This window comes from Aulonocara stuartgranti (assembly GCF_965226115.1).
Source record: "Aulonocara stuartgranti genome assembly, chromosome: 13".
Taxonomy (NCBI): domain Eukaryota; kingdom Metazoa; phylum Chordata; class Actinopteri; order Cichliformes; family Cichlidae; genus Aulonocara; species Aulonocara stuartgranti.
In genome coordinates, this window is record NC_138949.1 from 5,630,817 (window position 1) to 5,643,753 (window position 12,937).

The 12,937-nt window shown below is 38.4% G+C and overlaps 1 protein-coding gene and 2 long non-coding RNA genes across 3 annotated transcripts in view; all 3 read left to right on the top strand.

Moving 5' to 3' along the window:
- LOC309720910 (uncharacterized protein) overlaps positions 1-12,937 on the top strand; it is a 138,971-nt gene that overhangs the window by 122,695 nt on the left and 3,339 nt on the right. The window lies entirely within an intron of this gene.
- LOC309720922 overlaps positions 1-12,937 on the top strand; it is a 130,360-nt gene that overhangs the window by 42,971 nt on the left and 74,452 nt on the right. The gene's annotated exons all lie outside the window — the stretch shown is intronic.
- Positions 7,459-10,037, top strand: LOC309720707. Its single transcript, XR_014280561.1, has 4 exons — positions 7,459-7,746; positions 8,450-8,567; positions 8,680-8,848; positions 9,360-10,037. It is a non-coding gene; the product is annotated as an uncharacterized lncRNA (long non-coding RNA).

A 12,937-nucleotide genomic window follows, 5' to 3' on the forward strand; every position in this document is an offset into this window, starting at 1 on the left:
CTAACACCACTCCTCTAATGCCGTAGTACTCCAGTTTATCAAGTAATATGTCATGATTAATTGTGTCAAAAGCTTTTTTTAGGTCAATGAATACACTAACTATACATTGTCTTTTATCTATATTGTTGGTGATATTTTCGATCAGTTCCATTAATGCCAATGATGTTGATCTATTTGATCTGAAACCATACTGACTATCCGTTATTATTTTGTGTTTATCTATAAATTTGTCAAGTCTATTACTAAAGACTTTTTCCAGTATTTTTGAAAATTGAGAAAGTAGAGAGACAGGCCTATAATTTGTGAATTGGTGTCTGTCACCATTTTTAAACAGTGGTGTTACTTTAGCTGTTTTCATTTGTTTTGGGAATGTACCAGTTTGTAAGGACAAATTGCAAATGTGTGTTAAGGGTTTGGAAATGCCCTCTATCACTCTCTTAACGATTTCCATATCAATGTCGTCAGAGTCTGTAGAGTTTTTTGTTTGTGATTTCCCAACAATATCAATGATTTCCATTTCTTCCACCACCGTTAAGAACATTGAATGAGGATTGCGGTCAATGAGTCTAGTTTCTTTCTCTACAGAATCTGTTATATCAGGAATTGTTTCAGCCAAGTCTGGCCCAACACTTACAAAGAATTTATTGAACTCATTTACCACATCTCTCATATTAGTAATATTTCTATCATTATTTGCGAAATACGAAGGATAGTCTGCCTGCCCCGAGCCCTTTTTGATGATGGTATTTAATGTTTTCCAGATCCCTTTAATATTATTTTTATTCATAATCAGTAATTTTTCATAGTATTCCTTTTTACATGACCTTAAAATACTCGTTAATTTATTTTTATATTTCTTGTATTTATTTTCAGCTTCTGTGCTTCTGTTCATTATAAATTCTCTGTATAAGGTATTTTTCTTCTTACATGCATTTTGCAATCCTTTTGTAATCCATGGGCACTCTGCATATTTTTGTTTTTTACTATATTTCTTTACTGGGCAATGACTATTATATAACAGTTTAAATTTTCCTAAAAAAATCTCATAAGCTTTATCAATATTTTTTTCCTTATACAGCATCTCCCATTCTTGCTTGAGTAAATCACTTTTGAATGCGTTTATTGACTCTTCTGTTCTCACTCGTTTGTATTTTACGTGATATCATCATGAACACGTTTTGACCTGAACAGTACTGAGCATCAAGAACAAAATACACTGTTGGAAGTGACAGCTGATCATAATATTCTGTGTAGTGTATCAGAGTTGATCGATGCCACATTTGGGCAACATGCAGTGTAAGAGCAACAAGTTCTGTTATGTGATCTAAATAAAAGGCTAATGTTCCTCCTTGTTTCCATTCAATTCTTAAAATTTATATCACATAAACCTGTCAGACTTGATTGTTTTCTTTTATAATTTAAACCAGTGCAGAAATGTAGCTATACAGAGTAAACTGTCTCTCAGCCCAGGTATGGTGAGACTTCCTAACTCTACAATCTCCTCATCTGACACACTGACCATTTATCAGAGAAAAGAATCGCATAGCCAGAAACCTGTGTAAGAATGTGCGCTAAATGGAAGAAAACAGCCTACAGAACAAACGGCTTCTTGGCTTCAGTTCATACTGGGAAATGTTGTGTTTTTTCACATAATGTGTGATGAGTAGATAAGAAAAGAAACAATGAGCAGAAGTTGTTGCTGATTTCTTCAGTAGTGTCATTCTTGTCCTTTAATGTGGCTTTACATTGAAAAACTGGTATGCAGTCAGATGCTTTCATCTGCATCCTCTCCATCAGTCAGTGCATGTATGCCAATGAGTCTCTTTATGGAAGGGTTTGTGTGTCTAGATGTGTATTTTTGCAACTGCAACCTACCTCTCCTCACGCTGCCATAAACGCTGCTGTCTCTCCACCTCTCTCTCTCGCTTCCTCTCTCTCTGATATACATAGCAATGACCCCTGTCTCAGTCATGCTGGCACCATGCTGTGAATTCCATCTAAGCAGAAAAACAAGTGGAGATTGTTATGCAAATGGATATGTGGTGGGCCTTGTGCAGGAGGAGAAAAATGGCAATGTTTGTATCCTTATGTGGGTGCTGGGTGGCAGTAAGAGAGGGGGGAAAAGACAAGATACAGAAAGGGAAGCGAAAGAAAGGGGAATGAAAAAGGAGTAGAAGGGAAATGGAGGGGGCAGGAAACATATTAAAGATACAGAAAAGAGACAGGATGGCATGATAAGATGCTCTTTTGAAAGTATGTTTACAGGAATAAACTCTGCCATAGGCAGGTGGTCTATACCTGCAGGATGTGCTTACCATGTAAGTTATTCTCACTGATCAGCCAGGGGTAACTGGGTACACCATGCAAATAAGTCTCTTCTTGCAGGGAGTTTGTATATTTTCATATATCATATTTATGCCCATATTTCTTTAAATGCTAACTCTTTCTTTTTCATCCTGTCAGCATGGTACACACAAACACGTGCAAACCCCACACCCACTCACAGCACGATGCGTTGAGAGGTAATGAAGGGAAATAGCTGGTTAGTTACTGTCTAATTGTCATTGCACTTGATGGGGAATACCTCAACCTGGTGCAGCTTCACTGGCCAGAAAACAATGACTTCACACACACACACACACACACACACACACACACACACACACACACACACACACACACACTTAGAAAAGTGCTGAAGATATGTAGAATGTGTGACCTATATCTCATCAAGTACCTTTTGCTGAAAGTGTAATTGTTGCTGACTGGTTGGTTGGTTGTCGATGGTTGGGTGAACAAATCACTATGCTCTGACACTGGCTACAGATGTTTGCACTGTGTTTTATATTATGGCTAAAATACATTCAAGTTTTACGATTTTGCTCCTTGCGTAGCATAGACAGGATGAGAACACTCATGTTTATCAACATTTGTTATAATATGCAGGGTTAATATGGTTGCTTTTCTGTTGCATTCTAAAAATATATAATAATAATAATATAAATATAATATAATATATAATATAATAATATATAATAATATAAAATAATATAAGAATATAATAATATAAAAATCTATAAACGGTTTGGTTTGGTTTAGGAAGAGGTTGTGGTTTACGTAAAAATACACTCTTGTTGACAAATAGCCAATAGGGCTGATTGTAGATTACTTTACTGAGGTGGGAGTGTCTTCAGGGTGGGAAACACCAAGATCTGATATAAAACAAGATAACTTGTTTTGGGAGGTCTGATCTCTCTTCCACGGAGTCAAATACTGGCGCCCTGCGACAGATACTGGTATATGTCTCAAAAGCATCCTTTGTTTTTTTATGCTGAGTTTACTGAGATCTGTCACTCCTACCTACTCACATATGGTTATTTGTCTAAAAACACATCACATTTAAATACCCTGTTTTCTCACTTTTCAGTATGTTGTGATGAGAAATATTTTGCTTGGAAAAACTAGCAAGTAAACAGAAATGTAAAAACAAAGTGAAAATAAAAAGGTGGGAAAAACCTCCCACGCAAGGCATAAACTATGGCTGACAAACTTGTGACTTACACCCTTTAATGTGGCCTGTTTCATTCTCTATAAGAGGACTGATATCACTTGGAATCAAGGCATGTGTTGGAAAGACCAACTTGTGCATATATTTGGAAGAATGACTGTGTTTAAGGTTTAAGGATGAAGATGCATTGAACAGAACGGCAATAGAAATATATTCCAACCACAAGACTGACTAGCATCTCATGGTAGAGAGAGAAGACATCTTACAAATCTTGATGAGGTGGCTGTAGCTCAGGAGGTAGAGGGGGTCATCTACTAATCGGAAGGAAGGTGGATCCATCCCTGGCTGCTCCAGTCTTCATGCCAAACATCCTTGGGCAAGATACTAACCACAAATTGCTCTCTGACGCATCCATCTGTGTGAATGTTAGATAGAAAACATTTAATCATAGGAGGGAAAAGTGCTTTGAGTTCTCAGGTAGAGAAGAAAAGCGCTATACAAGAACCAGTCCATTCTCTTTAATAACTGAGGCTCATTGGAAGATAAACTTTCCCTGGACATCACCAATGTCATCTCAGTGAGCCCATCATCTGTTACAAACCAATTACTTGTGAAAGCCAGCAGCAAATTGGTGATTGGTTAAATATTAATAAATCCAAGTTAGCATTTTCACTGCTCTCACGGGTTGTTTTTTTTTAATGGTGATGATAATGATGCCTGAGCTTTTTTTTTGGAATTTCCTCTTTCTGTAAGATGTCAACAACTATAAGGACATAATGAACAACCGTGTTCTCTACAGACCGAGAAAAAGCTGGGGGGAATTTTAAAATCTTGCTCTCCCCATCACCAAACAAAAACAATGTGAAATATTTTGGCAAAAAATAATGAATACCTCTGTTCATAGAATTAAAGAGTGAATGGCGGTGATTATGTGGAGATGATGTGAATTCTCAAATCAAATGTTACCAGAAATGGCAACACAAGCATATCTAAATAATCTAATAGATTTGTTTTATCCATGTGGTAAACAAACATTTATCCAAAAACTAGATGGTGTCCTTGCACTGGCCTTGCAGTTCTTTTTTCATAAGCCTTTTCATTTAATTCTGCCAAATAGGCCAAAATTCCTCAAGAAGGTTAATGTCTATCTAACTCGTCCCTTACCCCTCAGTTGTCAGATGTAGGGTTAAACTGGAGGTTAGAAAGATTAAACTGATTCAATCGTCTCGTCTTACCCTCTGCAAGTAGGTATAAACATAAGGAGTAGAGGTGTTCTTTTTAAAACTATCATTTATCATTCTTTGGTTGCCAAGAACAGACATAAGAAAACAAATGAAATGTACTGCACGCACTTTCGGTATGAATGTCTCTGTTTGATAAAAATGTCTTCCTTGCAGCATTATAGTTGTTACTACTGCAAATTAGTTGCTTATGAACATCATTCTTGGCAGACAGACTTGAAATATGCATGCGTGTGGGTATATCTGTGACCATGTGTGTGCATCTGCTGCACATTACTCACACTCCTTTCTCCAAACCTCTTTTTCTCCTTTTAGTCTTCCTCAAAAAAACTCTGACACACACTGTCTCTTCCACTTTCACTGTCTATGTCGCACAAACAAGCCCCCCCCCCCCTCCCCCCACCACCACCACCACCACACACACATACACACACACCACCACCCGCCAAAACACACACGTTCTTGTGGAGATGCTTCAGCTTGATCGTTATCCAACAGCATCATCAATTATTAGGTCTGGTTTATGAAACCCCAGTGCAACTCGCCACCAAACACACTGTGTGTATTGCTTTTCATAGTGGACACTGATACTTGAGATTTTTTTTCTTTTTGGTTGCTTTGTCTTGAATGAAGGTTGCATCAGTTTACATCAGCAGCAGACAGTGGCGGGCTGGACCCCCCCCCACCACTACCACCATCACCACCACCAAGCTGTGAGGGCAGTTTCAGTGTTCAGATCGTCACTCTACATGTAGTGCTTTTACAGTTCCTTGCTCTAAATGATGAATTAAGTTCAATGAAAACGTACTTTTAACCTCATGTGAGCTCGAGTGAAACCCTGAGGTCCTCGGGTTGCTCCCCGTGAGGGGTGAGTTCAGAGATAGGTGGGTGGTGGGGGGACTGAAGGCGTGTTTCTGTAACACATGATTCGAGGTATTAACCATAAAGGAAAAAAAGCATAACGGAAAAGACCCAACTTTGTCCAATCTGGTCTCACAGAATAGTGTTAAATAGATTAAAGGATAAGATTAAATAGAAAAATTAGAAATGTTACAATATTTCCTGGGCTTCAATCATACAGGCTTGCAGACTGATGGGCACCCATGTGACCAGTAAGGGAAAATGTGGTTGCTGGAAATTGCTTACATTTTCTGTGAAATGGAATGTTGAAGCCCCAGTCACACAGGCCTAGACGCTGACCAGTGAACATCTCAGTTGCTATTATTATACCTAGTGTTACCTAGCCAGTTTGTGGCTGGGGAGGTTGCTTGCTGCCACTATGTGAAATTGGTTGTATAGAGCAGTGTTTCCCAACCTTTTGGAGCCATGGCACATATTTCCCATTAGAAAAATCACACGGCACACCACCAAACAAAAGTGTCACAAAAGCATATTGATCATTTTTTTTCTGCACACCAGGTATAGCAGAATTGGTTCGGTTTGGCCCCAGTATACCTTTTTTGATTTCTTCTGACCATTACTCATGCTAGGTCCTTCATCTGGGTCGGAATTTTCTCCAGGACCCAGGTCAGACTGACAACTCTATTGCTATTATGACAGCATGACTATTACATAATTTCTCCTTCATCTTCTTCTGTTTTACTGGCAATTGACAACCCATTTAATTAGAGCAGGTAGTTGTACTGCCCTCTAGTGGAAGAGAATGTAATTGTTCTGCCCGTCACTCACACCGATCGCACTAATCAGGTGAAACTAAATAATCTTCCACGACACACCTGATCATTTCTCACAGCACACCTATGTGCCGCGGCACAGTAGTTGGAAAACACTGGTATAGGCGTATAGAAAACCTCCTCAAGATTGTTGCAGTTGCTATGTATGGAAAATGCTCACTTGAATTCCTAACTACTCGCTTAGCAGTAGCGAACCTGTGTGAATGTGATACAAACCCAATGTGTTGTTTTCAGTGATAAAGAAAACTCAATTTTCAACTTCCATTCAGTGGTTTGATAGTAATCTGCTGCCGACCATACACTGTAAAAAAGGGCAGTGAAATTGACATAAAAACCATGTAAAACCCCTACAGAAATGTATAGTAAACCTCAAAACACAACTTTCCTGTTTCGATCACAGTGAATTATTGTAAACCTTTAAACAGAATGTTCCTGTTATATTTACAACATGAATGTGTGATTATAATCAAATTTATTGGTTAAAACTACAAATACTGTGAATAAAAACAGTGAAACACCGTAATACTCATAACCAAACAATCATGTTAATTTGACATGCAAATACTGTAAAAATCACAGTTTTAGTCAGTTTTTCTTAAAAACACATGACGTATATGTAAGTCACTTTACAACTGCATGGATGTACTGGGCCTACTTTTAACATGATTCATGAAATGATGCAAAGTCATGGATTGGACTAATAAAAATGTTTTCACAGAAGATGTCATTGTGAACCTGAGAGGTTGCCTCTCCATTTATAGGCTATATAAAAATATACAATTAAAATTGTTTACATCATGTTTTTTTCTTAAATCATTTGCAGCCTATTGTAGGGTAACCAATAAGAAATTATTATTTAACGACTAAGTAATGCTTCTGTCATAATGCTTGTATTCTTTATGTTTCTTTTAATTGCAATGTGATACTTAGACTAGAATACTTTTTTGGGTTAGGTCAGCAATGTCTCATTATTAAAGGCTAAACAAACTTACAGTGCCTCCCATAGAATCTCTATGGTGCCTCATCTCCACAGAGCTGTAAGCTACTTCAGGCCACTCACAGTTGCACTGAGCGCGCCTAATTTTGAATGTGCATCTGAAGCTCGTCTCTGATTGGATAATGACGTGAGGGCGGGAGGAGAAGAGCGCCTAGTTCACGACTATAGCTAACGAGCCAGCACGAGAGAGAAGACGGGAGAAGAAAACATCGAACTTTCAGCAACTACGTTGTTAGGACAAATTACAAACATACGATTTCAAGTGTTTTTTGAGGATCTGTGTTTGTTCGTCAGAAAGTCTGCACGGTAAGTTCAATATCTTGGCGACGTTTTTTCGAGATAAAAGCACCAGTTGATATTTAGACCAAGGCTCATAACCTAGCGCTAGCATGCTAGTTCAGCTGAAAAGCACAGGCAAACTTTAGAAATACTAAAAATGATCATCTGCGTCTTTTGTAAAAAGGTATTGGTCACATTAAGAGGCTATGTACTACATTGCAGAGTGCATAAGAATGAGCCTTGTTGTATTTTTAAATGTGTTGGCGCCAATTGCAGCCAAACATTCACCACGTACTCTGCTTTCAAGGGGCATTTTTATCGTGTGCACAATGCACCTGCACTTCAAGCTACTCCTAAAGCTCTTGTTGCAGATTTAAAATGTGCAGTTTCATTATGTGCCCGCCATTTTCAAACAGTGAAAGAGCTAGTGTCTCACTTAAATGATCATATTGCAGGGGGCAGGTCTGTGTCATGTCCAGTAAGTGGTTGTAAGCATATGTTTACAAAAAAGTCATCATTTACTTCTCACATGTGTAAGAAGCATAAAGCTTGTTCCCCAGATGGTATTGATGACATGTACAAGGAATCTCGTCCTCAGCCCCCAAATGACAGTACAGAATATTCAGAAAACACACATGAAACCATGGCATCTGCTAGTTCAGCCAGTGATATGCCAGAGAAGGATAGTCATTCTTATCTCAGAAACATGTGTCTCTTTTACCTTAAACAGCTACTCAGCTACTTTGAAGAGAAGGAGGAGTCCATGCTTCTCTGTGTTGAAGATACATGTCTGGCAGATGAGGTACAACTGGAGCAAGTGCCTCTGACACCCACTATTATCATGTGTGGTAAGTCTGTTTCATAGCTCTCTCTCTCTCTTTTTTTTTAAGTGCATTTTTTATAGAATGTCATGTGACTGCCGTGTTTATTGATATAACCTGTTAAATAATTTCTTCACAGGACAGTCCTGCTATTCCTCAAGAAGATACATGCTGAGTGTTGATCGGCACCTCGTCAGCACAAACATATCCTCCTTCATTTCTGCACTGTGCCTCATGTTCGGGAGCTACTACAATTTCAACATCCATTATCCATCTGAGCTGGCTTCCACTTTAGAGTTTCTTCAGAGGTGAACAAATATGGCTTTGTTATTTCTTATAACTGAGACTCTGGGATCTGGAGTCTGGCTTTGATGTGGTTCGAGTCCAGGTCTGGCTCTGAGTCTCGGTCGGCTTTGGAGCCGGTTTCAGTTGTTTTTTCTGTTTTTTGTTGTTGTTTTTTTTGTTTGTTTGGTTTTTTTAAATACATTAACAGTCTGAATCTGGGTCCAAGCCTGGCCGAGACTCAGGGCTAGACCAAGCGTCAACTGACGTCTGACTACCTATAACCTTTGCTTTGGATTTTAACAATGCTAAAGTGTGACATATCACTGCAGAAGACACTCGTGAAGGGTGCCAATACTTTTGACCATGCATTGTTCACTTCCCCACAGCATTTTGGTTATACTTTGTCTTGAACGTGGTCATGGCCATGACTGTATATATATGTATATACTTAATTTTTACTTACTTTGTATGTGTATTTTAACTGATCAATTATAAAAATGCTTAATAAACTTTTATATGATTGTTATTCTACAGGTGTTTCTTCTCCATAAACCCAGAAAAAGGAACCAAAGTAGAGAACAAAAACTCAAAGCGTCGTCTCAGTGTGAACCCTCGAGTCCTCATCCTGATTTAGGATCTCGCCGACCACGAGTGGCGCTAAGCCTAAATCTTGACTCTCTGTGGACTGTTAGTTTTACTTTGTTAATTTTGTTCCACAATGTGTACTGGAACCTTTTACTGGTCGAATGCATGAAGCCAATTCATGAAGATGTTCTTTCTTTGTAGGAATGTTCTTTATTTACATAAGAAAAGAAAAAAAACAACATGCTGCTACTGCAGTGTTTCTAGACCACATGTGTAGGTTTGTTTCACCACGTGGTTTTGCTGATGTTTTCTGACCAGGGCCATGGTTGTGGTGACAGCAGGGTGCGTGTTGCGTTGCACGGTGATTATGATCATTTTTGGCACAATATGTGTTTTTTGTTTTAAAGTCTTAACAGGTTATTTAACTTTTTCTGGTGGAGGGTCTAACAAATGCTTGTTTCATGAACATGGTTCTTGCTTTGCAGGAATGTTCCACAGCTTTTATAGCCTATATTTTGATTGAATTGTGTAGTTGCTGTGTGCCTTGCATATTGTGTTAGTTGGAAAAATGGATCCATTTGCTGTCATTTTGCTAATGTGGCTGCAAAATAAATTTCCCAAAAGTGATATTTTCCTCTCTTGTGTTTTCTCATGTGTATTTTTGCATGTTTGGGTGTAGGCGTAGCAGTAAGAAATTTGCTGGGTTATGGTTAAAATTTTACATTAAAACATATAATATTCAGCATAGATTTTATGTATAATTTACAGAGCAGCTCCATTTAATATGCACAGTTTCACCGTAGTTCTACCATTTTAAATTAGTTCTTTGTACGATATTTCCCTGTTAATTTTGCAGTTTATGGATCCACAAAAAGCATTTATTACTTGTAAAAGATACAGGAAATAGTGTATTTATATATCACATCTATGTGTGAAATTAACTTCTTTTTCCTGTAGATTTAACAGTTTTAATCTGAGATTCATTCACTGTAAATCAATTTACAAGTTGCATCTGTAAAGCGTTTTTACAGGAAGTCCCTGGTAACCCCAGCTGCCAGGGTTTTCCTGTAAAAACAGCACGTTTTTTTTTTACAGTGTAGTAACCACAAGGAGGCTTTTGGTGCAGCACCCTCATTGCATTAGATTTTACTCTCTGATGTATCCATTGGAGTTTAAATGAAATCGGCATCTTTACAAAGCTTGTCAGCAGATGTAAGCAAGAAAAGCTCTAAAATCTGGTATATGCTGCACTGACACTAAGCTTCATGACACACTGTGGACCAGCCAGCACCAGCATATGACATGAAATCTCAAGTCATCACAATCAAATTTTAAACAATTACCTGGATTCTGTGCTCCTCTGATTTGGAGTCTAAGAAGTGGATTTGCAAATTACATGTCACAAATTTATTTGATCTAAAACAAAAAAAAAAACGTGCTGTTCTTTATCTCCTTAACTCGGGTAAGAAGTTCCTGATAATGTCTCTGGTTGAGAAAAGGCTTAAAATTACAAATGCATCCTGAAAACGAATAAATTCAGAGTTATAACCCATAATGATCACTCATAATGATCAATGAAAACTGGAAATATTTTGGGTGAAATGTATATCAAAATACAAATATAAATAATATATAAATGGATATAAAAATAATTATACAGGGAGTGCAGAATTATTAGGCAAGTTGTATTTTTGAGGAATAATTTTATTATTGAACAACAACCATGTTCTCAATGAACCCAAAAAACTCATTAATATCAAAGCTGAATGTTTTTGGAAGTAGTTTTTAGTTTGTTTTTAGTTTTAGCTATTTTAGGGGGATATCTGTGTGTGCAGGTGACTATTACTGTGCATAATTATTAGGCAACTTAACAAAAAACAAATATATACCCATTTCAATTACTTATTTTTACCAGTGAAACCAATATAACATCTCCACATTCACAAATATACATTTCTGACATTCAAAAACAAAACAAAAACAAATCAGCGACCAATATAGCCACCTTTCTTTGCAAGGACACTCAAAAGCCTGCCATCCATGGATTCTGTCAGTGTTTTGATCTGTTCACCATCAACATTGCGTGCAGCAGCAACCACAGCCTCCCAGACACTGTTCAGAGAGGTGTACTGTTTTCCCTCCTTGTAAATCTCACATTTGATGATGGACCACAGGTTCTCAATGGGGTTCAGATCAGGTGAACAAGGAGGCCATGTCATTAGTTTTTCTTCTTTTATACCCTTTCTTGCCAGCCACGCTGTGGAGTACTTGGACGCGTGTGATGGAGCATTGTCCTGCATGAAAATCATGTTTTTCTTGAAGGATGCAGACTTCTTCCTGTACCACTGCTTGAAGAAGGTGTCTTCCAGAAACTGGCAGTAGGACTGGGAGTTGAGCTTGACTCCATCCTCAACCCGAAAAGGCCCCACAAGCTCATCTTTGATGATACCAGCCCAAACCAGTACTCCACCTCCACCTTGCTGGTGTCTGAGTCGGACTGGAGCTCTCTGCCCTTTACCAATCCAGCCACGGGCCCATCCATCTGGCCCATCAAGACTCACTCTCATTTCATCAGTCCATAAAACCTTAGAAAAACCAGTCTTGAGATATTTCTTGGCCCAGTCTTGACGTTTCAGCTTGTGTGTCTTGTTCAGTGGTGGTCGTCTTTCAGCCTTTCTTACCTTGGCCATGTCTCTGAGTATTGCACACCTTGTGCTTTTGGGCACTCCAGTGATGTTGCAGCTCTGAAATATGGCCAAACTGGTGGCAAGTGGCATCTTGGCAGCTGCACGCTTGACTTTTCTCAGTTCACGGGCAGTTATTTTGCGCCTTGGTTTTTCCACACGCTTCTTGCGACCCTGTTGACTATTTTGAATGAAACGCTTGATTGTTCGATGATCACGCTTCAGAAGCTTTGCGATTTTGAGACTGCTGCATCCCTCTGCAAGATATCTCACTATTTTTGACTTTTCTGAGCCTGTCAAGTCCTTCTTTTGACCCATTTTGCCAAAGGAAAGGACGTTGCCTAATAATTATGCACACCTGATATAGGGTGTTGATGTCATTAGACCACACCCCTTCTCATTACAGAGATGCACGTCACCTAATATGCTTAATTGGTAGTAGGCTTTCGAGCCTATACAGCTTGGAGTAAGACAACATGCATGAAGAGGATGATGTGGACAAAATACTCATTTGCCTAATAATTCTGCACTCCCTGTATGTAATCGTTACAAGAATTTATTGAGAAAAAGCAAAATACATTGGAGCAGGAAAGGGTTGAAAAGAAGAGAAAGGTGGTTATGCTTTTGCCAGGAAAAAATGTTGTGGAAGTAAATCAGAAGAACTCTTTATTAACCCATCATAGCATTTTTTTTCTGTAACTGTGGCCAAGAAAGGCAGATTTATTTATGTGGCCCATTTCCAACACAGATGAGTAATATTATAAGTAATATTCAAAAATAAATGAACAAAAAAAGACTAAAATCTGCCCAGAATGAATATGCTGTGGAAAAACTCCTCCCCAG